Here is a 9,115-nt window from a genome sequence, read left to right as displayed (position 1 = left end):
TAGTGCATCTTGTTTTTCCCCTCATCATTGTTCATGACACTATTCATGATAAAATTCATCTTATTAAAAAAAGAAGAAGAGGAAAACAAAAAAATGAAGAGGAAAATAGAGAAAAGAAGAAGAAGAGAAGGAAAACAGAGAAACAAAATATCAATCATCGAGTTCATACTTCTTGTTTATTAAAAGTCCTAAGTTTCAAGTGTCCTATCTACATATTTTTTTTTCTCTTTCTCTCTCTCTATATATATATTGTAATTGTCTTGCTTGTTTGTTGGTAGTAAATTGTTCTTTACTACTTTTCTTTGATCGATGTGAAAATATCAAAATTTTATTTTAAGCTTGTGATTGCTACAATTGAAAGCGATTCTTGATTATTGTTTTCTTGATTCTTGTAAGAACCTTAAGTTAGAGAACGAGTGATAAAAGGTAATGTGATCATTAAAAAAAAGCCTTGTTGTGTGAAACACGAATGTGGATTGTAAACACATGAGAAAGTGGTGTGAGGCCTAAACTTATTGTTATTTTTAATTTGTTTACTTTTGAGCATGGCAGGGGAAACACCAAATAGTGGACTTTCACAAATACAAATGCAAGCCTTAACACAATATTTGGAGAGACTAATGAAACAAAAAAGTGATGGACTCCATGAGATGTTAGATCAAATGGAGCGACACAACAAGAAAATCATGAAAATAGAGAAGGAGATAGGAGAAGGAGAAGAGAGAATGAGGGAGAACAAAGACAATTAAGATTTGATAGGATAAGATTAAATATTCCCACATTCAAAGGGAAGAGTGATCCTGAAGCTTACTTGGAGTGGGAGATTAAAGTAGAACACATGTTTGCTTGCTAATGAGGAGCAAAAGATGAAGTTGGCAACAACTGAATATTCAGATTATGCCTTAACTTGGTGGAATAAATACTAAAGGGAGAGAATTAGATATGAGGAACCCATGGTGGAATCTTGGACTGAAATGAAAAGGATTATGAGAAAGAGATATATTCTAGCAAGCTACCACAGGGAGTTGCAACTCAAAATTCAAAGAATGACTCAAGGGAATAGAACTGACAAAGAGTAATTTAAAGAGATTGAGGTGACCATGACTAGAGTTGGAATGAATGAAGAAAATGAAGTACCCATGGCTAGGTTTTTTTATTGGATTGAACCATGATATTAGAGATGTTGTGGAGCTACAAGAGTATACTGACACGGAGGATTTGTTGCACAAGGCTAACCAAGTAGAACAAAAACTTAAGAGGAAGGGAATCAAGAGGATGAGTTTTAATAATAATAATAATTCCAATTGGAAGGATAAAGGAGTTTCCTCAAGTTCAGCCACATCTTTAGGTGGGAAGTCACCTAATAAGTATAATAATTCACCACCTAAAAGGAACACAAGTGAGGTAAAATGTTTCAAATGCTTGGGAAGAGGACATTATGCTTTAGAATGTCCAACAAAAAAGAATATGTTCATGTTTTCAAATGGAAAAATAAAAAGTGAACCTTCAAGTAAAGAAGAGAAGGAAGAGGTAGAGGAGGAGTTGGATGCATTAGAGGGTGATTTGTTGATGATTCTATTTTCGATACTAGATGTTCCATTCAAGAAAAAATATGTTCACTCATTGTTGATGTAGGAAGTTGCACCAATGTAGCTAGCTCAAGACTAGTTACCAATTTGAATTTGGAGACAAAACCCCACCCAAGGCTACACAAGCTTCAATGACTTAGTAAAGATTGAGAGATGATAGTGAGCAAGCAACTAGAGGTGAACCTATCTGTAGGAAAATATGACAATATAATGACAATGTCTTGTGTGGTGTGGTTCCAATGGAGGAAATTCAAATTTTGTTAGGGAGGCCATGGCAGTTTGACACCAAAATTATCCATAATGGTTTCATCAATAAAATCTCTTTCATGCACAATAACAAGAAGATCATTCTCAAACCCTTATCTCCTAGATAGGTGTATGAAGATCAAATGAAATTTATAGAAAAGAGAGTCCGAGAGAAAAGAGAGATGAGTGAAACACCTAAACAGAGCAAAAGTGAAACACCTAAAAAGAGAGAAACACACGAGAGAAAAATATGTGGATTACTGAAAGTGAATGAAGTGAAGAAGTTGCTACTTTCTAGCAAACCTCTTTATTTACTTTATTGCAAAAACAACACTCTGGTTGTTGACCATTCTAACCAAATTAATTTTCTTCCTAGTGTTAATTCTCTTTTGCAGGAGTTCAAAGATGTGTTTCCAAATGTAATTCCTAGAGGACTCCCACCTTTAAGGGGAATTGAACACCACATTGACCTTCTTCCAAGAGCATCTTTGCTTAATAGGCCAGCTACTAAAAGCAATCCTCAAGAGACAAAGAAGATCCAAATTCAAGTTGAAGAATTGATGAACAAAGGATGGGTACAAGAGAGCATGAGCCCATGTGTTGTTCCAGCCATTTTGGTGCCTAAAAAGGATGGTTCTTGGAGGATGTGCACAAATTGTAGAGCACAAAATAACATTACCATCAAGTATAAACACCCTATTCCCAGGTTAGATGATTTATTAGATGAATTGTATGGTGCTTGTATATTTTAAAAAAATTGGCTTAAGAAGTGGTTACCATCAAATTAGGATTAGGGAGGGGGTGAATGGAAAACTGCCTTTAAGAAAAAATATAGATTGTATGAGTGGCTTGTGATGCCATTTGGGCTAACAAATGCACCAAGCACTTTTATGAGATTAATGAACCATGTTTTGAGAGAATTTTTGGGCAAATTTGTTGTGGTGTATTTTGATGACATCTTGATCTATAGCACTAGTCTGGAATTACATGTGGAACATTTGTGTGTTGTATTGAATGTTCTTAGAAAAGAAAAGTTGTATGCTAATCTTGAGAAATGCATATTTTGTACTGGACAAATTGTATTCTTGGGTTTTGTGGTAAGTGCCAAGGGAGTTTAGGTAGATTATGAAAAAGTGAAGGCTATCCAAGAATGGCCTATCCCCAAAAAAATGAGTGAGGTTAGGAGCTTTCATTGCCTAGCTAGTTTCTACAGGATATTTTAGAAACTTTAGCACCTTAACAGCACCCTTAAATGAGATTGTTAAAAACATGTTAGGTTTAAATGGGAAGAAAAACAAGAAAAAGCATATATTGCCCTTAAGCATGAATTGACTAATGCCCTCATTCTTGCATACCAAACTTTGCAAAATCTTTTGAAATTAATGTGATGCACCTAATGTGGGTATATAGGAACTGTTTTAATGCAAGAAGGTCATCCAATTACCTATTTTAGTGAGAAATAAAATGGTGTTGCCTTAAACTATCCCACTTACGATAAGGAATTGTATGCCTTAGTGAAAGCATTACAGACATGGAAACACTATTTTTTACCAAAAGAATTTTTAATTCATAGTGATCACGAGTCTTTAAAGTGCTTAAAATGCCAAGGAAAATTAAATAAAAGACATGCCAAGTGGGTTGAATTTTTAGAACAATTTCCGTATGTCATAAAGCATAAAAAAAGGAAAAGGAAATATCGTGGTTGATGCTTTGTCTAGATGACATGTGTTGATTGCTACTCTTGAAACAAAATTGTTTGGTCTTGAATTTTTAAAATAAATGTATCAATATGATTATGAATTTGCTCAAATCTTTAATTCTTGCATGAAGTTTAGAACCAATGGATATGTTAGGAACAATGGTTATTTGTTTAAGGAGAAAAGATTGTGTGTTCCTAAATGTTCCATTAGGGGTCTTTTAGTAAGAGAAGCACATGAGGGACGACTAATGGGACACTTTGAGTTTCAAAAAACCTTTGACACTTTGCATGAACATTTTTATTGGCCTCACGTGAAAGGTGGTGATGTGCAAAAGTTTTGTGAAAATTGCATTACCTGTAAAAAAGCCAAACCAAAAGTCAATCCTCATGGTTTGTAAACTCCTTTTCCTATTCCTGATAGTCTTTTGGATTGATATTTCAATGGACTTTGTATTGGGTTTGTCACGAACTCAAGGAGAGAGAGATTCTATTTTTGTGGTTCTTGATAGATTTTTCAAAATGGCTCATTTTATTCGTTTTAAAAAAGTTGATGATGTTTGCCATGTAGCTGACTTGTTTTTCAGGGAGGTAGTAAGACTTTATTACCAAGAAGCATTGTGAGTGATAGGGATACAAAATTCCTATGTCACTTTTGAAGGACATTTGGGGTAAGTTAGGTACCAAATTTCTATTTCCGTCTACTTGTCATCCCCAAACAGATGGACAAATAGAAGTAGTGAATATAACTTTGGGTACCTTAGAACTATTTAGAAAAAAAATTGAAAGCTTCGGAATTTTGTTTACCTCATATTGAGTTTGCTTACAATAGGGTTGTTCACAACATAACAAATTGTTCTCCATTTGAAATTGTGTATGGATTAAATCCTTTAACTCCATTAGACTTGTTACCTATGCCTAACATTTCTATTTTAAAGCATAAAGATGAACAAGCTAAGGTTGACTATGTGAGAAAGATACATGAACATGTTAAAGCACAAATTGAAAAAAAAAAAGTAGAAGGTTATTCTAAACAAGCTAACAAAGGAAGAAAGAAAGTAATCTGTAAGTTTGGAGTTTGGGTCTGGGTACACATGAGAAAAGAAAGGTTCCATGAACAAAGAAAATCCAAGCTCCAACCCAGAGGGGATGGACCTTTCCAAGTGTTAGAAAAAATTAATGACAATTCCTACAAGATTGATCTTCCAAGTAAATACAATGTGAGTAACTTTGAACTTAACTTGCAGATGATTAAGCTTTGGACTTAACTTCAAGTCTTTCTCAAGACGAAGGGAATGATGTGGACATCCAAGCCCAAGGGCATGGTGAGGAGGATCTTGACCAAGACATAATCCCAGACTTAGGTGGACCCATGACAAGAGGAAGGCTTAGAATGGCCCAAGAGACATTCCAGCACAAGGTGGCTAATATTTTGGAGGGCTAATTGTTGACTGACCCATACTTTAAAAACACTAAGCATATTAGATGCACAACATGATTGGAGTATTAGAATAAAACAATATTATTATTTTGCTTGGAGTTAGGATTTGAACTGAAAACTAGTTAGAAAGTATCAACTTAACCACTGGGACAAATAATCCTTATTGAAATTTAGAGATTGTATTTTTATTTTATTTACTTACAAATGAGACAAGGTCTATAACTAAATTTGTATTTATACACTTTTGGAATTTAGAATGATGATGAATGTTTTGACAATTTAATAGAGAGAATATATCTCTGTTAAGGTTCTTCACCGCATCTTGCGATTTTATCAAGAAGTCACAAATTCTTGTGGTGATCATCCTTAGGCTTATCAAACCTTGTTTGTGGTGCCTCCCTTTCTCCATGTTTTCATTGTTACTGTTTTTAATTGATTTCATTCCATAATCCTAAATTCCTAATTCTACTGTTAGTTCTATTTGGAATCATATCACTAGGAGAGAGGTAAAAGACAATTGAGGATGAATTTGTGCAACAATTCATTAGTCATTCAAAGCTAGAAAATACATGGGTTGAAAACCTTTATTTATAGCCTAAATGGTGCCAAAAATCTAAAAATACTCTCCACTCATAGCTTGACAAATGATACTTTATAATTGGAGCAAATCCTCTCCATTCATGGAGTGACAAGTGATGGCTTGTTAGTGGGAGAATTTCTCTCCATTGAGGTGCAGCCATGTGGCAATCATGCTTCCATGTTGGGTGTCAACAACCAAATTCCATCCATTTAAGACATGTGAACTAAAAATAAGTGTATCAGGGCAATATGTCATCTTTCAAAGAAAACCTAAGTACAACATGTCACATATGCCATTGAATTTCACATATAAGGTTTCAAGGTTCATAATGAACTTTAATCATTACTTGATAAATTAAATAAAGGAAATAAAATAGAAAAAATATATAGTATAAATCATTACCATTTATTTTTACAAAAATAGTTGGGGACAAGAGTTATGTTTTCAAGAAGAAAAAAAAGATTGCCAGAAGATAGAGAAAGAATAAAGCATCCATGTCCTATGTATATCCATTCTTCTTATTCATGCTTCCTCATCAAGGTACACGAGCTCAACCACATACAAAAATAACATCCAAAAACAAACAAATAGGACTTACCATTGTTTCAAAAAAAAAAATACACTGCAGACCACAAACAGTGTACCACATTCAAAATGAAACACCACAAACAAAACGCCACCACAAACAATAATAATGCAACCACCATGACCACCAACAAAAACTATCACCAAATTCCAAAACAAAGCTACAACCCTAAAAAATCCAAGAAACAAACCCTAAAAAACGCTAATAAACCTTATCAATGGTTTCACTTTCACTACAAAAAAAAACTGATTTACCTACGGACCAAATCCGTATGTAACAGCAAAAATCCGTAGGTAAATCAGCATTACTTACGGAATTCCCACGGACAGAAATCCGTATGTAATGTTGGCGTCGGTAATTTACCTAAGAAATATGAGTCCGTAGGTAACAACAGTCCGTGGGTAATACCCACGAACACCAATTCGTGGGTAATACCCATGACCACCAGTCCGTAGGTAATACCCATGACCACAAGTCCGTAGGTAATATCCACAACCACAAGTCCGTAGGTAATACCATGACCACCAGTCCGTAGGTAATACCCATGACCACCAGTCCGTAGATAATACCCATGACCACCAGTCCGTAGGTAATCCTATATCCATCAAAATGTTTATTCATGCATTTATTTAAAAGAATGTCTTTTTAAACACTTATATAAATTTAACATATTCAAGATATATTAATTGAACAATCTATTACCAAACATCATCCAATACACCTAACATAAAATAAAATAGAACACACATTTAATTTCGAATTCAAACATAACATAATTGAAGTCCTCATCATATGAAAGATAAACTCAAGTCCACTTGAAATATAAAAAAAAATTCAAACAAACTTGAAACATAACTAAAGATCCATAATTCAAAAGTCTAGTGAACTTGTAATATAATCTAAAATTTAAAAGAACTACAAACATAATCCTAATAGCATGCATAATCAGTATCATCTTCTTGTTGTCTAGGTAATTCCTTTTGCCTTGGTGGCTCCTTTTCCTTAGTGGTTCCTTTTGCCTTGGTGCTTCTTGTTGCAGCAACACTTGTTCAAATTGTTGTTAAATGGCACTTCGTATATCAGAAAGAAGGAAAGGAAGAACAATACTAACCAATGAGAATAGGTACCTAACTGCATTACACAAAACAAAGAAAATGAAAATCTCCTTATCAATCAGTTGTAAAATTCTAATGTATAGTAAATTAATTCTGACAACTTTTCCTATTTCCTATTAATCATGTGTGAAATACTTCCAAAGAACATCTCAAATTGAAAGAAGAAATATATTTGAATATTTTTTTAAATACCACCTTTGTGGTTTTATTATAGGTTGGTCTAAAAAGGTCAACCTATAATAATGATTTGAGTTCCAATATCCCAAGGCTAATCAGGTCAACTACTTAATAATGATAGGTTGTTTCTCAATTTGTTGTGCATGATTTTTTTTGATGAACCTAATTCTCTAGTTCAAATGGATTTTTTATGATTTGTTGTACATTCTTATGTTGTGGTCTTCAACCGTAAACCACAAGTTATTATTCATTACAGAAAATGTAAATAAAGAATCATTAAAATGGTTTTGAATTGCTATGATACTTGATTGTTGCATTATGTTTTATCACTTTAGAGAAATTTACATTTTAGAATTTACATATCCATTGATTTTTTTAATGTAGTTTTCTCTCAGTAAAGGCAAGTTAGGAAAAAAAAACAAATAAAAATTTTCTCCTATTATTTCATACTTCAACAAAAAAAAAGGTAGCATAATGAAAGAAGATGAGTGCACAAAACAACTTAATGAAAGGGAAACCACTTAAGCCAAGTCAGCAAAATGGCAAATAAGACCACACTAGTCCATGATAGAGGGAGAGCATGCCTCCCACAAAAGGCCAGCATTTATAAGTGCTCAATTCATTTTCCAAATTCTCTAAACCCTTTTAACCATGACAACAGATTTAACTAATCCACTGGTATCCAAAAATTTTAACTTGGGAGGACCAAAACTCTTAAGACAGTGAAAGGAATAAAAAAAGTTGAAATATGGTTACCTAGTGACATCACTCTGATATCTTCAAATTTTCTTCAAACCAAAGTGGTTGATATGCAATGGACTGAGCTCGTACTGTTCAATTTCAGAGAAGCATAACACTCTTTCAACTTGGCTTATCATAGTTGTCGTTGTGCCTCTCTATATTGCTCCAAATTCAAATTCAACTATCAAATTAAAATCCTCATGTTACATTGCCAATACGGTTGAAGACAGAAGGTTATAACACTAATAATTTGATTAAGTGTGTGTTTTGAAACACATTCAGAAACAAGAAATCACTTCTTAGACATAAAAGTTATAACTACTAGCTTCTCGATGAACATGAAAAAAATAGGTATGAGAATTTTCTCTTTTTGAATAATTAGTGACTTATTTTTTTAACTTATCTTACATTATTTATTTGTATTTTCTTCTTCTTGTCAATTGTATATTAAAGGGAATATTGAAATGATGATAAAATGACTCTCTTTTACAAACAGTTTAATATTACGCATGAAGAACAAAGAAAAGGTCACTTCATATCCAAGCTAAGAAAAACGTTTCCATTGTCTCCCAATAACAAAACATCTATAATGGCTAAGAAGAAAGAGACCATCTTCCATTCAAAAATGCTTTTTGTTCTGAAGGTCATGCAAACTGCAAATGTGGACCACCAAGTTTTGCTCACATAACATGCAACATAAAGAAAAACAGGTTCCTTAGAGCTCCACAAAACTTTAACTTAGCATCAAAACCAAAACCGTTCAACATAACACATGAAACTAAAACCACAAATCATTCAAAGTTCTTAATTGTCAAGAAGGTGAAACAATACACAATACAAAAGTTGATGAACTACTCACCTCTTAGCCAAAATTCTTGTAGTTTCATTTAACATAATAGTAAATTTTCTCATAATCTTGTCTTATCAATTTTCTTCCTTGATTT

The 9,115-nt window shown here is 33.3% G+C and overlaps 1 long non-coding RNA gene across 1 annotated transcript; it reads right to left on the bottom strand.

The window, feature by feature from the left end:
• Window positions 1-6,931: 6,931 nt before the first annotated feature.
• On the bottom strand, window positions 6,932-8,355 carry LOC137825551 (uncharacterized). Its single transcript, XR_011083312.1, has 2 exons — window positions 8,187-8,355; window positions 6,932-7,269 (listed from the first exon to the last, which is right to left on the bottom strand). It is a non-coding gene; the product is annotated as an uncharacterized lncRNA (long non-coding RNA).
• Between the last annotated feature and the right edge of the window lie 760 nt (window positions 8,356-9,115).

The sequence above is a fragment of the Phaseolus vulgaris genome, chromosome 8, assembly GCF_000499845.2.
Source record: "Phaseolus vulgaris cultivar G19833 chromosome 8, P. vulgaris v2.0, whole genome shotgun sequence".
In the NCBI taxonomy this organism is placed as follows: domain Eukaryota; kingdom Viridiplantae; phylum Streptophyta; class Magnoliopsida; order Fabales; family Fabaceae; genus Phaseolus; species Phaseolus vulgaris.
The sequence above is the reverse complement of the archived record's forward strand: the minus strand, read 5'-3'. Positions and strand labels throughout refer to the sequence as shown.